Raw genomic sequence first — 20,426 nt, 5'->3', positions numbered from 1 at the left:
CTGCTCAGCCTCCTGCAGGACCCTTTCAAGATCAGAAAGCCTTTTTGACAGGTTTACTGAAAATCTGCCTCCTTGCTACCACTGGGTGGCAGTAGTCCTAATTCTGTCACCCAAGCAACCCAGAATAAATGCATACCTTCCATAGGAAAACATTTTTGAGATTTGAAAGCAGGTGGGAAGCCTCTATATCCCTGGATGCCTCTCTTTTGTAGGCCCCATGTCTCTGGTCCCTTCTAGAGCCACTCCTGTTATGGGGTGGTTTCCAGCCCCTGTGTCAATTTCGAGACCCTCCTCTGGAGGTGTTCCACTTTCTCAGTGGTCCTCTTAAAGTGTGCTGCACAGGATGGAACAGGAGACTCCAGGAGAAAACAGCAGAGATTGCAGTGTGACAATTATATTCTGGAATCGAAAAACCTTACTTTTTTTTAACATCTTTATTGGAGTATAATTGCTTTACAAAGGTGTGTTAGTTTCTGCTGTATCACAAAGTGAATCAGCTATACATATACATACATCCCCCTATCTCCTCCCTTTTGCGTCTCCCTCCCACCCTCCCTATCCCACCCTTCTAGGTGGTCACAAGGCACCGAGCTGATCTCCCTGTGCTATGTGGCTGCTTCCCACTAGCTATCTATTTTACATTTGGTAGTGTATATATGTCCATGCCACTCTCTCACTTCGTCCCAGCTTACCCTTCCCCCTCCCCGTGTCCTCAAGTCCATTCTCTACATCTGCGTCTTTATTCCTGTCCTACCCCTAGGTTCTTCACATCCATTTTTTTTTTAGATTCCATATATATGTGTTAGCATACAGTATTTGTTTTCTCTTTCTGACTTACTTCACTCTGTATGACAGACTCTAGGTCCATCCACCTCACTACAAATAACTCAATTACGTTCCTTTTTATGGCTGAGTAATATTCCATTGTATATATGTGCCACATCCTCTTTATCAATTCATCTGTCGATGGACACTTAGGTTGCTTCCATTGACCTGGCTATTGTACATAGAGCTGCAATGAACATTGTGGTACATGACTCTTTTTGAATTATTAGAAACCTTACTTTAATTAATTCAACCTAAATTTGTGCTCTGTTTTTAGCAGCTAAATAATTTAGCTATGTTAAACTGTTGGCTCAAATCGAACCCCTAGATCTTTTTTGAATTGTTTGTTTTTATGTGACCTGATGCTGAGCTATGCTTCCTTTATTTTGGTCTTACAAAATAGACTTAAGTTTTTGAGGATTTTTTTCTTTATCTTATAAATTTCACTTTATTATTTTTTTTAATTTTAGCCCAGTACTCCAGCCCATCTGAGCTCATTTTGAATCTCAGTTTTGTTCTTCAACATATTTGATATCCCTGCCGGCTTTGGGTCATCTCCAGACTTGTAAGTACATTTTCTGTGTCATCTAAGTAATTAGTAAAAGTGGAAAAGCCTGTGGCCTTTCTCTGGTGACTTTTCTGCTGGTTGCCACCTATGCTTTGTGTAAAATTCTTTGATCAATTGCTAATCCATTTCACTTGTGCTATATAACCTGGTTAATATGTTGCTGCCTTATCTCAGCTCATTCATGAGAAAGTTACAGGAGACAATTTCAGATGCACTGCTGAACCCAAGATATGTTGTAGTTACAAAAGACAGGATGGATGAAGGATGATCTAAGATGGCTCGTTTTGTTTTGTAAAATGGAAACTACTGTACTTTTTTTTCCAATTACAAAAGTAATATAATTGTAAAGGTCAACAGCATGCAAAAGTATATAAATTAGAAAGTGAAAGTTCCTCTGTAATTATTTGTGCTGACAACCTACCAGATAACTGTGGTTAATGGTTTTGTGCATTCCTAAACACAGATCTATGATTCAAATCAAATCATGCTAGAGAGAATGTTGTGTGACCTGCTGTTTTCACTTACAGTCTTTTGGAAACATCTTTCCTTGTCAGAATATATAGTTTTACTTCATCCTTTTTAACACCATAGTGTTCTTTTCTGGGGATGTTTCCTAACTTAACTCGTCAGTCCCGTATGGAAGGATATTTAGATCATCGGCACACTTTTGCTGTTGTAAACAGTGTTGCGTGGTGAACTTTCCTTGCACTTAATAAATGTTAGCTGCTATTATCATCATGGGTGACCATATTACCTATTCCATAGAGTTAGGAAGATTAAATGAGAACATATGTAAAACATCCAACACAGTGCTCCGCATAAACTGAGTGTTAAATAAATGACAGCAATAATTGATTGTATTTATATCCCCCTTTGGATACCTACCTCATTATAACTTGTGTGACTTCTATTTGTGTTCATGTCTTGATCGCCTCCTCTAATTTATAAGCTCCCTTGAGAGCGGAGTTCTCTCTCTCATTCTCTCTCTTTTTTTCTCCCCACACCCCTGCCGCCGCCACCAACTAGAAAGCATAAAAGACCCATTGCTGGGGATTAGTGAGCTCTCTAAAATTTAGATGAATAAATGTTGCCATCATATTTTAAATCTCTTTATCACTGTATTGTGTTCTTGTTAGAAAGCATCTTTCCCATTAACTAAGCAACGGGGCCTTGTCTGTTGGGCAGGGCATGGCATACATATTCCAACAACTGAGCTACTGATCACAGTATTAGCAATCTATGGAATCGTAGCTTTGGGAAGGTTTCCAGAAAACAATGGCCTTGAGTGTGTGTTTATCTGAGCAGAATACATTTACATGTCGCTCTCAGGCTTCTGCTGTCTAAATGGAAAGGGACATCAAGTGCCAACTTAGTTTAGGCCACCATGAAGTCTCTCTTAGACTACCACAGTGCCCTCCTAAGTTGTTTCCCTACTTTCACTCATGCCCTCCACACTGCAGCAAGAGCAATATTTAGACAATAGTAAATCAGATCACATCATTCCCCTCCTCAAAACCCTTCACTGGCTCTCATCTCACGTAGTACAAAATCCAGTTTGCTTCCCATGGTCTACAAGGCCCTGCATAATCTGGCCCCTGCATATCTCTCCAAACTCATCTTGTTTCACTCTTCCCCTTGCCCACTCTGCACCACCCACACCGGCCTTCTGTTGTGAGAACACACGCAGCTCATTCCTGCTTCAGTGCCTTCATTCTCATTCTGCTCGCCACCAGGAATTGAATCCCACCCATGCCCCAACTTTCCCATGCTTCCTTCTGCCCTTCAGGTTTCCATTTAATGATACCATTTCAGAATGGTATCATTCATTGAGGTCTTTCCTGTGTATCCTATCTCAAGTAGGTTGCCGTTGGTTCATGTCCCCCATGTTAATCTCAAACTCATTGGTTCTCAGCCCTCATTTCACATTAGAAGTCACTCAGAGAACATTAAAAAAATGGCTAGACTCCTTCTAGACCAAGGAAATCAGAACCTCTATGGATGAGTCCCAGGTTATCTATATTTTAAATGTTACTCTGGTGATTTTAATGTGAAGCCAAGGTTGACAGCTGCTGTTCTAATCTATCAGCTTGTCTATTTTCTCCTTAGTACTTATCACAAGCTGTAATTATTATGCTTATTCCATTCATTTATTCAATAAATATTTATTGAGCCCCTACCATGTGCCCAGCATGACTCGAAATACAGGGATTAAAACAATGAACACCATAAACACAAATCCTAACCTTTAGGTAACTTCCATTCTAATACGGAAGATAAACAATAAGATATATATGTATATATGTGTATACACACACACATATGTATATATATAGCTGTGGACTGAATGTTTGTGTTTGTGACCCCCAAATTTCATATACTGAAGCCCTAACCTCCAATTGGATGATATTTAGAGATGGGGCTTTAGGAGGCAATTAGGGTTAGATGAGGTCATGAGGGTAGGGCCCTGGTCTCATGAGATTAGTTTCCTTGTAAAAAGAGACGCTGGAGAACTTACTCTGTCCCCCATCCCATTCCCTCTCCCACACACACATGAGGAGAGGTCCTGTGAGCACATAACAGCCACCTACCAGGCAAGAGAAGAGGCCTTAGAATGAAACCTACCTTGCTGTCACCTTGATCTTGGACTTCCCAGCCTCCAGAACGGTGAAAAGTACATTTCTGTTGTTTAAGCCGCCCAATGTATGGTATTTTGTTAGGGCAGCCTGAGCAGACTAAGACATATGGTATGTTAGATAAGGATAAGTGCTAAGGAGAAAAATAAAGCATAAAATGGAGATTTTTTTTTAGAGGGGAGAGAGAGAAGTTTTAGATAGAGTGGCCTAGAAAGGAGAATCTTGAGTAAAGATATGAAGGAAATGAGAGATCTAGATATGCAGCTATTTGGAGATAGAGCATTCAAGGCAGAGAAAAAGTAAGTGCAAAGGCCCTGAGGCTGGACCAGACCTGGTGTGTTTGAGAAACACAAGGGGGCCAGTGTGGCTGGAGAGTTGAGAACAAGGGGCAGAGTGGTAGGAGATAAATTCAGAAAAGTAATGGAGGACAGATAATGTGGAAACTTAAATGTTATTGTAAGAACTTTGGCTTTTACTCTGAGTAAAAAGTGGCACGTAATCACTGAAGAATTTCTAGCAGAGAGGTAACATAATCGGACTTAGATTTTAATAGGCTCACTCTATCTGCCATGTTGAGAATAAACTGAAGGGGCAAAAAGGCGGGAGCAGCAGAACCAGCTAGGAAGCTGCTGCAATAACCCAGGTGAGAGATGATGGTGGCTTGGAGAAGGGTGGTAGCAATGGTAGTGATATGAGAGACAATGGTCAAAATCTCTACGTACCTTGAGAGTTAGAGTACACAGGATTTGCTGACTGTGTTGGGCCCGAGGCAGTGCATAGTCAAGGACAACACCATGGTTTTTGGCCTGAACGTCTAGAAGAATGGAGTTGCCATTTTACTGAGATGGGAAAGACTACGGGAAGAGTAGGTTTGAGGGGAAAATATCAAGGGCTTAGTTTTGAAGTTGACAATTTTGAAGCACCTGTTTTTAGACATTCAACTGGGGATGTTAAGTAGAGAAGTGGAAATATAAATCTGGAGTTCATAGGAGAGGTTGGTCCTAGAGATAGGACTTTGGGAGCTATGAGATTGGACGAAATCACCTCAAGAGTAAATTCAGGTAGAAAAGAGAAGAGGTCCAAGGACTGAGACCTAAAGCATTCCAAAGTCTAGAGGTTGAGTTGAAGAGCAAAAGAAATTGGACCTGAGAAGAAGCAGCCAGAGTAAAAGGAAGAAAACCAATAGAATGTGGTTTCCTGGAAGCCAAGGGAAGAAAGGCATTCAAGGAAGAGAGAGTGGTCACTATGTCAAACACTGCAGAGAGTTCAAGGAAGAGGAGGACGGAGAAAGACCGTGGGATTTTGTAACATGTAGAGGAGGGCAGCAATAGGGTAGTAGCAGTATCTGGAGGGAGGATTAGAGTTGAGAGAGGATTTTATTAATGTTTTGGATGGGAGAAATAATATTCTAATGCGAATGATCCAGTCTCCCACATTAGAATGTAAGCTCCTTGAGGGCAGGGATTTTGTTTCTTTCATCCCCATCACCTCCCACGGTGCCTAGCACAGAGTCGGCGTTCGATAAATGTTGTTGAGACATCGAGCAGAGACTTGTGGTTGTCAAGGGGGAGGGGGTGGGGGAGGGATGGATTGGGAGTCTGGGTTTAGCAGATGCAAACTATTATATATAGGATGGATAAACAACAAGGTCCTACTGTATAGCACAGGGAACTATATTCAATATCCTGTAATAAACCATAATAGAACAGAATATGAAAAAGAATATATATATATGTATAACTGAGTCACTTTGCTATACACCAGAAACTAATGCAATATTGTAAATCAGCTATACTTCAATAAGATACATTTTAAAAAATGTTGTTGAATAGGTGAATGATCAAATGATTGAAGGAATCAATGGAAGTAAAGGTCAAAGAGTTGAGTAAGAAGTAGTAGCAGGATAAAGTGGCAGGTGAGTTGAGTAGCACCCTGGCTTGAGTTCCAGTCACTCCTGCCACACGCCTGGCACACCAAGCTTACCCCAGGGCCAGACAGCTTAGGCATGCGTTGCATGACACAACTCTCTTTGCCAAGAGGGCACGCTGTGTCTCTGCGGTCATCCGTTCCAGGGAGCAGACAGGCTTTGGGACTGTAAGAACTGAGCGCGGCCAGACAAGACCGCAAAGCTCAGGAGCACGCCAAAAGAGAAAGCCCTCTGTGTCATCGCCATTCTCCGGGTGTGGTCTGTCTGCGGCACAGGGCACATGTGAGACACGGGACACACTGCTGACCCAGTCTGCCCCTGCTGGCTGGAGGGTGATTAATAACCTCCTGTAGCTCAGGCCAAGGAACAGCTAAACCAGAGTCCAAGGAGAAGCCCATGGCCATGCAGCCACCGGAAGCCTTGGACCTGGCTCCTCCCAGCAGCTGCACTGCGCAATCCCCACAGTGTAAGGTGATGGGCTGGCCCAGTGGGGCTTCCCCATGGTGCCTGTGACTCAGCTGTTGCTGGAAAGATGGCATGGCCCAGCGCCGGGCTGGTGCATAAGGGGCACTTTTGAATGAATGAACCCTTTGGGACTCTGGGAATTGACACAAATAGTGAGGAAAGAATGCTTCTTTTTCCATGCCTTCCCTGTCATCTCACTCTATGCCCAGACACAGTCCTATGCTGGGACACAGCCAGGGGCAGAGCATGTCCTGGGCTGGGAAGAAAGGACAGGGAAGCCCACATAGTTAATTGGCAGCACCCCCAGACGGACCTTTTCCATCTCCTCACCTGGCCCCCAAAGACTCCACCGTCATGTCAGGTCTTAGGAGTCTAAAACGTTTATTTCAATCCACATTGACTTAATACCTGATCTGGACCACATCCTGTGTGTTTTCTCAAAGTTGTCACTATAATAATAAATACAATAACAACAGTGACCACTACTACTACTTCTACTATTAGTAATAATTACTGCAGCTGACACATACTGAGCACCTACTACGGGCCAGACGCTGGGCTAAGTACTTTACATACATTGTCTGTTGTACTCCTCACTGCAGCCCTGTGACGTGACTACTATTTTTTTTAATTGAAGTGTAGTTGATTTACAATGTCATGTTAGTTTCAGGTGTACAGCACAGTGATTCAGTTATACATATACATTCTTTTTCAGATTCTTTTCACTTATATGTTACTACAAGATATTAAGTATAGTTCCCTGTGCTGTACAGTAGGTCCTTGTTGGTTACCTACTTTATATATAGTAGTGTGTATCTGTTAATCCCATCCTCCTAATATTATTATTGTTTCTCTTGAACAGAAGAGATTCAAGCTATGAAGGGAGAGAGTTGAGATTCAAGCCCAGATCTGTCTCATGACAGACTCACGCTCTACATGGTTCTCTATTATAGAATCAATGTGCTCTTTTAAAAAATGTAAATCAGATAGTATCATGCCTTGGCTTGACAGCCTCCAGTGGCTTCCCATCACACTTAGAGTAAAATCCGACTTTCTTCCTGGGCCATCGAGGCCTGGCAGAACCCAGCCTTTGCCTGCCTCCCCAGCCTTATCTCATTTTCCTCTTCCCCCGCCCCTACAACACCTGTGCACCGGGCTCTGTGGCAGTGGCAGTGCTCCGCTTTGGGTACATTTGGTAGTCTGGCTTTGCTGCTTAACCCTGCTTATGGTGATACTTCCCTTGGAAAATACCTTCCATGGTTCAAACAACCATCCCCATTGGTATAAGGTGGAAGCTGCCTGTGATTGTCAGTGCAGCCATTGTTCCCCGGATAGTTGCTGGGCTATCTTATTACTTTCTCTCTCCCTCACTTGTGTTGTAAGATCCTAGAAGGTTGAGAGTATCCCACATCCTCTCCAGCACCAAGAAGAACGTGATGCTCAGAGGTAAATCTAAGCCCCAATTCTCATTCGGTCACTGTTGATATTTGGTGAGACTCTCCTGGATGTCTGGGGTGTGGGGCCCAGAAACAGCACTGGACTAGGAAACGTATGACCTATATCTTACTCTGGTTCTTTCACTCATTAGCTTAGGAGACCTTAGATGAATCCTTTCACTTTTCTAAGCCTCAGTTTCTTCATCAGTCAATGAAAGTAATAGTCTCTGCCCCTGAGGGATCGCTTTGAATATCTAATAAGATGACTTACTGGATAGTGGTCTGTAAAGTAGAGAAATTTACATAAAAATGCCTATTGAGTGCTTACTATATTTCAGATACTGCTCTAGACTTCTCACATGTTTTACCTCAATCAATCCTCAGAAAAAATGTACTATACTAGTATTAACAGCATCTCCACTTTACAGATGAGAAAAATGAGACACAGAGAGGTTAAAAGTTTTGTTCATCATTACCTAGCTAGTAAGTGTTAGAGCCAGATTGTGAACCCAGGCAATCTGGCTTCAGAACCTGTAGACTGAGCCACTCACTTCCACATGTAAAGTAATGGGTTTTATTAGGGGCATGTCTTAGTCCATTCTGGCGACTATAACAGAATACCATAGGCTGGGTGGCTTATAAACAACAGAAATTTCGTTTTTGCAGTTCTGGAGGCTGGCAAATCCAAGATCAAGGTGCCAGCAGATATGGGGTCTGGTGAGGCCCTCTGCCTGGTTGCAGATGGCCATCTTCTCCCTATCATCTCACATAGCAGAGGGGGAGAAAGGAGCTCTGTGGACACTTTTTCTAAATAAGGGCACTAATCCTATTCATAAGGGCTCCACCCTTATTACCTAATCACCTCCTAATGGCTTCACCTCCAAATACCACCACATTGGGGATTAGATTTCAACATACGAATTTTGAGGGGATACAAACCTTCAGTCTGTAGCAGACGGGAGGTTATTATTATTTTTTAAAGTAAAAAATAATTTTTGCTATCATTTTGTCCAAGTGTTGTACCACTATTCCTCTCACTGGGCCATATGCTACTTGGTTTCCTTCACCTGTTATTGTTTAACATTATGGTAGCGGACCCTCACTCCACCCCAATTCTCTTACCTTCCCCTTCCTCAAAGCCACAAGAGGTTCCCAACACATGTGATATTCCAGAGAACATAATCTTCCCATGTCCAGAGATGAGTGTGGGTGCCTGGGGGTCTGATCCCTTTGTGTCTTCATGAGTACTGAGCACCTCCCACGTGTCAGGGCCTGTCCTAGTCAACTGAGGATACCTCAGGGAACAAACAATCAAAATATCCCACCTTGCACAACTTCACTTCAACGGTATTCTTGCCCCCAATAACTGTGAGATAACATCAGACAAACCTCCATCGAAGGAAACTACAAAGTAACTGACCTGGACTTGTCAAATTGTCAAGGTCATGAAAGACAAAGACTGAGGAACTGTCACAGTTTAGAGGACGCTAAGGAGACATGACAACAAATACAATAGGAGATCCTGAATTGGATCTTGGGATAGAAAAAGGACATCAGTGGAAAAACTGGGGAAATTTGAATAAGGTCTGTAGATTAGTTAACAGTGTGGTATCAGTATTAATTTCTTGGTTTCAATACTATTACCATTATTATCTAAGGTGTTTAATGTTAGGGGAAGCTGGGTGAATGGTATACAGCAACTCTCTGTGCTATGTTTACAATTTTCCTGTAAAGTCTAACATTATTTCAGGAAGTTTGAAAGCAGGCTGGCAGGCACAGAAATGATAAATGCCAAAGGATATGGGAAGGGCATTGACAGTATCTGCTACGCTTCCTGAGCCGCAGTGTCTTCATCTGTAAATTAGACCCAATAATAATGTATCTCAAAGAATTTGTATGGGAACCTGCTTTTGAAGTATTATAAAAATGCAAGCTATAAATATTCAGTTTTGTGACAGAAGCTACAGAAGAAATAAAAATACCATCACTCCATCCTCTAGGAAAATTTTTTTTAATAAAATTATTTCAAAATAAAAAGTTAAACAGATCCCTGCCTTCCTGGGGCTCACCTTTTGGTAGAGAGAAGGTGGAGGAGGGAATAAGTAAAGCAATCAGGAAATTAGTATTTTAGAAGGAAATAGATGCTATGGAGAGAAATAAAGTAAGGCAGATAGGGAGCAGAAGAGGGGCAGTTTTAAAATAGGATGGTTATGGCAGGCCTCACTGAAAAGGTGGCATTTGAATAAAGACTTTAAAGGAGGGAGGGAGCAAGAGCTCCAAGAAGGAGTGTATCAGTCAGAGGGAATAGCGAGTGCAAAGGCCCTGAGGCTTGACCACTTTAAGGAACAGCAGGAAGCCTGGAGTGACTAGAACAGAGCTTAGCAAGGTCGGTTTGCCTCATCCTGTGATCTTAAAGATAACAGGACGAAACTGGCCACAGGGGAAGGCTCAGGGAAGTCAAACAATAGACACCAAATAGAGGACCTGCCATTGTCCTCTGTTTCCAGCAGAGTCACCAATGACAGAAACATGAAGGCAAAGAAAAGAGCAGGGAAGTGAAATCGCTGAAGTCTAGAGTCCTTGTCCAATTTCTGGTGAGGAAACAAATCATTATTAAGCACCATAACGAGTTACTGAGTCTCCTGTGCTTGATTTCTCTCCAATCAGTGAACTCTAATTAATGCTGAGTGTGGCAGTAATACCACCGCCTGAGACATCTTCATGATTTCGCCTTAATGAGAAGTGTAATTGGTAGCATAGAAAAGCGGGCTGATTTTTCTTGGCCTAATAAGTAGAATTGATGAAAAATGCAGAGCATCCTTCTGGGTTGGTTTATGCGTATTATCAAAAGTCCTTGAGTCATCCAGTTAGCATCATTTGGATATTTGGGGTCCAGTAATGCATGCACTAAGCAGAATGCAGGCCATGATGCCACACGGGAAGCAGCCTCCCCTGGCCTGATGTGTACCTAAGGAAGATGGGCCAAGCACAGGGTCAGGGGGGTGGTCCCTGGAGCCTCCTCGTCTGGCAGCCATGACCCAGGATGCTTCCTCTTCCAGCTGTGCAGAAGCAGCAATCCATGCAGGGAAAGCCAGCCTACTGGGAAGTTTGTAGACAGCAATGGTGTTTTCAGAACACCTCAACTCATCCAGAGGTCCACACAAGCATGCAGCCTTGTCCTTATAGTGTTATAAAGATTGGATGAGAGGATTTAGTGGATAGTATTCTCCAAAATGTAAACTACTCCACTTGTGTAAGGTATTAATATATGTATTACTATTATTAGTATGTACCACAGGAGGTGTAAAGAAAGTAGAAGACCTACAGCCATAGTGTTTTCTGCTTCTCTGCACGTCTAATGTTATATAGAGGGGGCCATTACCCTCTTTTTAGAAACAACGGCTACCATTTTGAGCACTTACCATGTGCAAGGCACTATGATAAATGCTTTGCATACATCATCTCCTTTCGTCCTCACAATGGTCCCATGAAGTTGGTACTGTTTCTCTCTCCATTTTAAAGTCGGGTAAGTGAGGCTCAGAGACGTTAACTAACTTACCCAAGGTTACAGAATAAGTGGTTAGAAACAGGATTTACATGCAGGAGACTGGCTCTAGGATTCTGCGTCCTTATCTCTGTGCTAAATGCTAACATTTCCCAAACTGAAAGGGATTGGGCAAGAGTCAGGTTCAGAGCAGGGGTATTTGAGTTAGTGTATGTCTGAACTCCACTATTACGTTTAAACCCGAGCTTAGGTCAGGTTACGAGATCCTGAAATGTGTACATGTGTGCGTGTATACACAATATTATATTTATGTATAATATATAATATTATGTTTATATATATTATATAATTACACATACCATATTTATATATAATATTAAATGTATATATTTTAAATGCATAAATACATACCATGTATATATTATATTTAATATACATATTAAATAAGCAGAAAATGAGAATTCATGGTGGGAGAGAGTATTAGCCAATTTTTAATAGTCGTAATGTGAAAGACAACCCCTTTGTTAGTTTGAGTTAAGCTATGTGAAATATACTCTATGAAAACATTTCCCGACTGTGGGCCTTCTTGTACAAAAATTTGAGATATCTGCAATTCACACATACTCAGTCAATTTAAGCACATTCTGTCTTACTGGCAGGGACCAAAATCTGTACTACGACAAGGAGTCCTCTGATGAAAGAGATGATTAGAAATGGCAACAGCAATGTACATGGGTTCCTAATTAGGGAGTTTTCTAACGGTTGTCTAGTAATAACAAGTGCCCTCCGTTTGGGTTCTGGCAATAACTTGAGTATTCTTTAGTTCCCAATCAGGATGAACCCAATTCAAAATGTTCTCAAGTCCTGGGCCAGAGGAAATGATCTCACTTGGCACATTATTGAGTTCCTGTGAAGAAGAAAGACACTACCACTCACAAATATTTTGTCATTGACTAACTGCAAAGATGCATCTGTTAAACCAATCCATCTGAGTAGGCTAGTTCTCTCGAATATTAAAGAATATCAATACATCCTAAGAGCAAGTCGATTTGTCAGGCATTGACAAAGTGGTTTAAAAGCCAAATGATCCCTTTTTGCCTTCACCTTTCTTCCAGAATATATTCACAAACACATACAAATCTGGACTCAGCCTCTTCTGTTAGAGCCTTTTCAAAGAAAGCTGACTTTCTTTGGCTGCAGTGAAACAGATGTTTGGGTGGGAGGAGGTGCAGGGGTAAGGGTGCCAGGGCTGTTTCAGGGCTGGGGAAACGGCTCTGTACCCAGCAGACTAAATCTCATGAACTCTTGGTCAGCTCCCTCGCAGACGTGCCAGGCTTCCCCTTCATCTGCTAACAGCTGGAAACAGAACAGATCCATTGAAGCAATTAAACCGACCGGTTAGATTGACCCAGATTCTTTCAGGAAACGCAAAAGCCTACTGACTCGTGGGATTAGCTTGAGTTTTTCAATTGCTCCCCATCTGTACATCACCTTCATGTCCACCATAGCCCCGGATTGCTACATCTGCTCACCTCAGTGGCTCGCTTTCAAGCCAAGGTAATTTGAGAACCGTTTAGTTATAATCGAGCAGCCTTCGAACTCTAGAGAAACTTTGTGGCGAGCCCAAAGAGAAATTTGGCCCTCTCCTTAATTGATTTGCTGTATCTCTGGCGTTCTTTTCCCACCGTCTGCCCTTGCTCTTCTGCAATTCCAGGTGATGTAGCCAACTTGGTAGACATAGCTTGTGGAGAACACAGCCCAGGGCATATGCCGTTCAAGGCTTCATTTTTTTATGAAGAAAGAAGGACTGTGCTGAGTGGCTGTAGGGGAAATAGCAGGGTGGAAAAATGAATGTTTTGTTGCCTTTTGAGAAGTGACATCAGAAGACAGTGAGGAAAGGCCCAAGGAAACTTATAGGCAGTGAGTGATGGCAGAACTCAGATTAAGGAGACATGGGGCCTAGGCAAATTGTACTCAGGGCTCACTCTGCCGACAAGGGCTCTTACCCGTACAATATATAGGGGTCATAGGAAAAGCCTATATAGCACACAGGTTCTTAGCCCTGGCTGCACATTGGAATCTCCTGGAAAGCCTCAAAATGTATAGGCACAGGCCCCTCCCTTGGAGAATCTGTCTTCACTGGTGTGGGGTTAGGGCCACAGCCTTGGCACTTTTTAAAAGCTCTCCAGATGAAAAACAGAATTTCCATAAAGGACATTATCGAGATGATTGACCACATTTGAATATGCACTGAATATTAGATCATATTACCGTATCGATGTTAAAATTTCTGAACTTGATAACCAGATTACATAAGAGGATGTTCTGGTTCTTAGGAAATACATGCTGAAGTATTTAGGGGTGAAGAGCATGATGTCTGCAATTTAGGCAAATGGATTAAAGGGGGAAATACCATGTAGAAATGTAGAGAGGGATGAACACAGCAAATATGGCAAAATGCTAACATTTGGCGAATCTGGGTGAGGGCTTACCCTGCTGACAAGGGTTCTTTGTACTATTCTTAGAACGCTTCTGTTAGTTTAAAATGATTTCCAAATAAAGAAAAAATTCTAAAAAGTACCCCAGTTCCCCAGATGAACTACTGAACAACCAGATTTGGAAACCACTGGATTCAGAAACACAGAGCGAATGAGGACCTATTATACAGCTGTGGCTTTCTGAGCCACTGTCCTACACCAGAGCTTCTCTCCCTTTAATGCTCATGTAAATCTCCTGGAGGTCTGGTTAAAACTCAGTTTCTGATTCAGAAGGCCTGCGCTGGGGCCTGAGATTCTGCGTTTTTAATAGACTCTCTGGTGATGCCAGCGCCTCTGGTCCAGGGGCCACAGCCGGAGTAGCAAAGCTCTACGACTGAATTACCCCACGATCAGTCTGTCAATCAATCAAGTGTTTTGGAACCATCTCCACCGGGCTCAGCACTGTAGGAGAAATTCCCTAAGTGAAGTAGAGTGGGCCTTGACTAAGGCATCACCCTGTGAACCGTGTGGTCTGGCCCTGCGAGAGTCACTCTGATCCCCAGAACAGAATGGAGCACCCAACAGAACAAGCTGAAATGAGAGCTGGCAGCAAATGGAAGGGGGCATGAAACAGTCTCTTCAAAAGCGAGCCCATGATACACGTCACGGGAAGAGTTCAGCCACTCCTGGTAGGTGGCAGTTGGAGCCGAGCTGAGACCCTTGCAGAGAGCAGCATAATTCTGATGAGGTGTCGGGGTACAGGCTTCCTCCTCTAGCGTGGGCATTCATTTATGAGAAGCAGATTTCCAAGGAACATTCCCGTTTCCTGTTGGCTGTGGCATGCTTCGAGTTTGTTGCTTTTGCTGTAAGAGGAACCAAGATGTCTCTCCCCTGGTGGGAGCGGAATTTTCCAGGCCTCGCCTCCCTACTTCCCCCATGGTAGTGCCCTTCCCCTCTGCCTGCATGCGGTGGTCACGTTTTCCACGCATTGCATTAGAGGCCAGCCTGTTATTTGTATCTCCCTTATTTGCGTCCAAATCAAGGCCGACTGATCTGTGAAGTGGGGCCGGTAACGGTACTAAATTCATAGGGTTGTGAGTATCAGATGAGATAGAGAGCCAAGCCGGTGCTCAACAGATGGAAGAGAGCCATTCATTTGTTGGGGATTTATTGAGTTTCTTCTACGTATAAACAAAGAGTAGTTCAAATCCAGTCCACCCTTAACTTGCCGGTTGTGCAACCTTGGACCAGTTACTTTCTTTTACCTCTCTCAGCCCCAGTTCCCTTCCTCTCAAATGAGGCTGGTACTAGCGTGGAACTCCCAGGATTGCCGTAAGGAATAAATCAGGTCAGGTACATAGAAAAGTGCCCAGTCAGTGTGAATGATCGTAATCGTTGTGGTTACTGTTATTATCAGCTCTTCTCTGAGCTCTTCCTTATTATGAGTAGATTCGCTTCGTAGCCAAGCACTCTTTAAAATAGTCCTTTGCAGTCTCCTCCAGTAGACCCTCCCTGATCTGCACTGTCATTTCCTCGAGGGCGGAGGCCACATCCTTTATACTTTTCTGGTGTCTCCATGGTACCTGGCAGAGAGTAGGTGTTCGGTGCAGGAAGCAGAGAGCTTCAGTGCCTGGCTTTGGCTTTTAGCCTGTCCACTTCACTTGCCGAGTGGCTTTGTAGCAACTCCTGGACCTTCCTGGGGCTCCATTCTCTCATCTGTAAAATGGGTGTGATCATCATCCCTACCTCTGGGGATTGCTGTGGGGAATAAAGCTGGGCTCAGAGTGGGAGTTTAATAAGGATTAAGTGTTATTATTGCTATTATTTGAGAGAATTCCGGCAGTCAAGGATCACAGGAGCTGCTCTGAGAGATCTCTCTCACACACACACACACACACACACACACACACACACACACACACTCATACACACACTCATACACTACCACCACACGAGTGGACAACCCAGAGAGGACAGGTTACAGGAGAGACACAAATAGGCGTTTGTTGCCCATGAGGGGCTCTTTGAACCCCAGGCCAGGGCCAGTGTCTGCAAAATATTCTCTCTGGGGCAGTGGCGCTGTGAGCCCCTGCGTTCTTTCTTATACTGAGGTAAAATTCATATAATATGCAATTAACCATTTTAAAGTGGACAGTTCAGTGGTGGTTAGTGCATTCACAGTGCTGGGCTGCCCCTGGTCCCTGAGTTCTTTAGAGCTGGTTACCACTTTCACCTGGCTGTATCCAGAGGAAGGCGGTGTTCATCTGTTTTTATCACTCTGCCTGTCACTGTACCATACCTGCCCCCATTCCCAATTTGTTCCTCCCTCCCTGTTTTTCCAATTGCTCCATGTCTCTCCACCCTTCTGCCTTTTGGGGCGACAGGAGTAGGTGTCTCTGGCTGACATCTACGTTTAGGAAGAGGGAGGGAAGGTGCTGACCCACTGGAAAGATGCCGGCCCCAAAGGGTGGCACCAGCAGAGTGCGGGTTGGAGCTGGCAAAGCCACTTCTTGGCACGGATGAAAGCAAGCGAACCCATTGTCGCTTCACTTTCCAGCGACCCCAGAGGCAGTAGACAACCAACTACGGCCTCTGAGAATTGCTGTCCTCTTTGGTAGCGTGTCTTCCATCTTTGGGCTCCTCGTCCTTATGAAGAAATTTGCTCTGTCTCAAAGCATCTCTTACGAAATAACCTTGGCAGGCTCCACAGCTTCACAAATATCTGCTTTGTATTTGTACTTGTGAGCAAGAGCCACATCTCAAGTATTTTAAAATATAAGAATACGTTATAGGGTACCAAGCGCTGCGCTAAATGCCCTAACTTCTCATAACCGCTCTATATGAGTTACCTAAGTTTCTACAATGACTCTAGGAGGTAGGCAGTTTTATTAAGTATCTACTTTCTATAGATGAAGAAACTGAGGCAGCAGAGCTGGTCAGTGACTCGTCCAAGGCCACCTGGTAAGTAACAAAATCCATGTTTTACACCCGTAAGCAATACTGTGCCCTCATAATCCCAGCATGGATGTTAATTAGTTGGTTGAACAGAAAAAAGAAGTGTGTAGCAACCACATACAGTAGCTTCCTTCATTCACCACCTAGATATTAGTTCTGGCTCATGAATTTCCTGGCTTTATGACTTTGGATGAGTCACCTAACCCCGCTGAAAACGTTTCATCATCTATATAATTGGGGTAATTTTCTTGTCTTATCTCCATCAGATTTGTGAGGATAAGATATACAATGATTCAGGGAACGTTTTTTGCAAAATGTAAAGTGCTATGTCAATGTCAGGAATTGCTAACATGAATAAATGGTTTCCTGGGATCGTGTAAGAGCCACAGGGTTGCAGGTTGGGAACCAGAGCTCCTCAGGTGCTCCGTAGTAACCCTGGGAAGCTGCAAGTTTCTCTGGCTAAATCAAATCCTGGACAAGCCATTCCCATTTCTGCTCTTCAAGGCTGTGTGATCTTTTAGGCACTAGCCAACTTCTCTGAACTGCATATCTGTGCGTTTCATCAAGTGCAGTTGGGAGAGCGCTAGGGGAATCCTCAGCCTTTGGTACATAAAGGGATTAAATAAACCCAGTGAAAGCCTTCTGAAGATGGCTCCAGCCTATCCCATTTTTATTTTTTATTTTTTTTGTTTTTTTTATTTATTTTTATTTATTTATTTTATTTTTTAAACATCTTTATTGGAGTATAATTGCTTTACAATGGTATGTTAGTTTCAGCTTCACAACAAAATGAATCAGTTATATATATACATATGTTCCCATATCTCTTCCAGCCTATCCCATTTTTACACAATCATAGCCTATCTATCACAGAGGTTGTGGCGCACGTTAACTTGACATGATATGGCTGAAAATGCCTTGCAAAGTGCCAGTGCTGGCCTCGTACTGAGTGCATGCACAAAAGATGATGAAATTTTGTGACTTGTTATTCTTGGGGGGAGGGCAAAATGCAAAAGGGGGAGGGAGGCCTCAGCAGGGGACAGGCAATTTGGATAGTTGAGCCTCCTCGACCACAGGGCTTGCCAGTTTCCCCCATTCCTTGAAATGAAGGCGTGATTTTGAAACACAGCCGCCTCTTATTCAAACAGGAGCTGTTTATGCACAGGGCTGTGTCTGACTTTCCACGTAGGTTATTTCTGTTTCCCAGGAATGTTGGCAAGGGGCAAGCGGATGAAGCCTTGTTAAAGCCCTACCCGTTCCATCACCCTTCACCCTTCACCTCTCCTGGCATGCAAACAATTTAGCAGCAAAGGAGGCAAGAGTCTCTGAGCAAGAAATAACTTTCCTTGTCCCTCGATGTAGACACGAAGGACAGGGGAGCAGAGAGACCAGGGAAGTAGTGGAGGGGAAAAGTCTTCTAAGTCCCATGTAAAGTTTTCTTTTTAAAGAATTATTAAACTTTTTCAGAAATTACAAATGTTCCACACTTTCAGTGCCATCAGTGAGATAATACACAGGCATATGAAGCAAAATAAGCAATGCACTCCTCTCTCCTTTTCCTCTCTACAGAGTAAGCGATAGTAACAGCCTGAGTCTGAATCCTCCCACAACTTTACTGTGCACATGCAAAGACATGCAGGCATGGAGTACATCGATTGGAGATTTTGGCGTTTGTACTAGAATGGGATCCTGAGATAGATGTTTCTTTGCAGCCGGGCTTACGCACTTAAAAGTACCTCACAGATCTCCCAGCACACCAGTAGGCATGGATCTCGCTCATTTTTTCAAATAGCTACATGATAGTCCATAATATGATTCTCCCAGGATTTGTTCAGTCATTCATCTATTGATGAGCACTCAAGCTGTGTAGAACTTTGTGGTCATTCCTGTGAAAGAGGGCACCATCCCCGTTCATCTCAGCATATTTACCAGGGGTGGTGGGAAGATTGCTGGGTCAGAGGGTTTTAATTTACCTACGGCAAGATTGCTTGCCTGGTTTTCATAAATAGCATTCTGATTCTCTCCTTTTATTGTCAAAAAGTCTATTGTTCATCTGTTAAGCAGATCTCATTTGCCTTCTCAATAATCAACGTAGTGCCCCATAGGAAAGGGTATGAATTGGAAAGGACTTTTGTAAGGAATGGGCATCCAAAGATAGAATCTTCTCTTCTGTGGGATCCCAGAAAGTGGTGGATTACAGTTTATCCAACTGGACCAAATCTTCCTGATGCCTTCCTTCACTGATCTAGTCCAGTTATTCTCCCGCCTTTTCTAGCCATGAGTACCCTAGGCCCAACCTTGAGAAGCAAAGAGAAACTACATTTTGTTGGCAGCAAACATGTTCTGGGTTCTCTCTCAGATAAAGATTCTGGGCTTTCCTGGTGGCGCAGTGGTTAAGAGTCCGCCTGCCGATGCAGGGGACATGGGTTCGTGCCCCGGTCCGGGAGGATCCCACGTGCCGTGGAGCGGCTGGGCCTGTGAGCCATGGCCGCTGAGCCTGCGCGTCCGGAGCCTGTGCTCCGCAACGGGAGAGGCCACAACAGTGAGAGGCCCGCGTACCGCAAGAAAAAATAATAATAAAAAAAAAATAAAAAAAAAAGATTCCTCTGCAAGAAAATACAAAGGAACTAGAGAGGCTAGAATACGAAGATGAGCACAAATTACAGAAAATGATGAATGCCAGTCTGCTTTGCTAATTTCTTTTGGAAAACTATTGCTGAACAGTGCCTTTAAATATCAAGGACATGGTAGGCATATAGGTGTTCACTGCAAAGTTCTTTCATAGTCGTATAACAGAATGTTAAGATGTTAATATGTGGTTTGATTTATAAAAAGTCTGGTCATATACCACTATCTGGGCATATAAAATCCATATCAAAACATGGTGCTCTGTATATACTTGATGCTTTTCAAAGCACTTAAAAAATCTAATTCCACCCTTCCATCAGCCTTGTACGACAGGTACCACTCTTGTCATTTGACAACAGGGAGAATGAAGCCTGGAGAAGTAAATGACTCGTCCAAAGTCACATACATAATTGGCAACAGCCTTGAATTTGGGATCCCCCCATCCAGTGTTCATTCCACTTGTAGAAAAGGGGTATAACATGAGATCTTAATTCCATTTCTCATTAGGCCTCTGCTTGAGTCTCCTTTGGCCTAACCCAGTTTCTCTCTTACTCTAGGCATACGGAGCTATGCTTCTTTCCATGGCTGATTTAACACTGATGGAACATCAGTAATGTGCTAGGTGCTCTAGAGACTGTAGAATTAAATCCGGTTGCTGCCCCGTAGCTGCCAAGCTCAATTTGTTGGAGCCCAATCTAAAATAGTTATTGCTCTTCATTGACGGTGCAGGCTTATAAGAACATTTCTCCTCTCTAAGCTTGTTTCTCACCATTAAGGACCCCCAAGGGAATCTCTTCTTGTCAGACAGGAATATCTGGTAACTGGTGTCTGAGTAGTCTTGAAAAATAGTCCCTTATTTTGCCCAACTCACTCTTAAAGATGAATGTGTCAGTTTGTTTTTCTTTCCAGAAAACCAAACAGAGGCCGGTTTTCTCTTCTGAGGAGTCAGAAGCGCAGCTCACCCAACATGTTATGGTTTGAGGCACGTTGGAATGGTCTCTCTGACC

The 20,426-nt window shown here is 43.3% G+C and overlaps 1 protein-coding gene across 2 annotated transcripts in view; it reads left to right on the top strand.

The window, feature by feature from the left end:
- The window catches only part of PAK3 (p21 (RAC1) activated kinase 3), a 277,882-nt gene that overhangs the window by 46,536 nt on the left and 210,920 nt on the right, over positions 1-20,426 (top strand). For both annotated transcript variants that reach the window (XM_060293075.1, XM_060293076.1), the window contains exon 2: positions 1,296-1,390. The gene's annotated coding sequence lies outside the window, so the exon portion shown is untranslated. The remainder of the gene's footprint in view (positions 1-1,295; positions 1,391-20,426) is intronic.

Source organism: Globicephala melas, chromosome X, assembly GCF_963455315.2.
Source record: "Globicephala melas chromosome X, mGloMel1.2, whole genome shotgun sequence".
Lineage (NCBI taxonomy): Eukaryota > Metazoa > Chordata > Mammalia > Artiodactyla > Delphinidae > Globicephala > Globicephala melas.
This window is presented reverse-complemented; position numbering and strand designations above follow the sequence as displayed.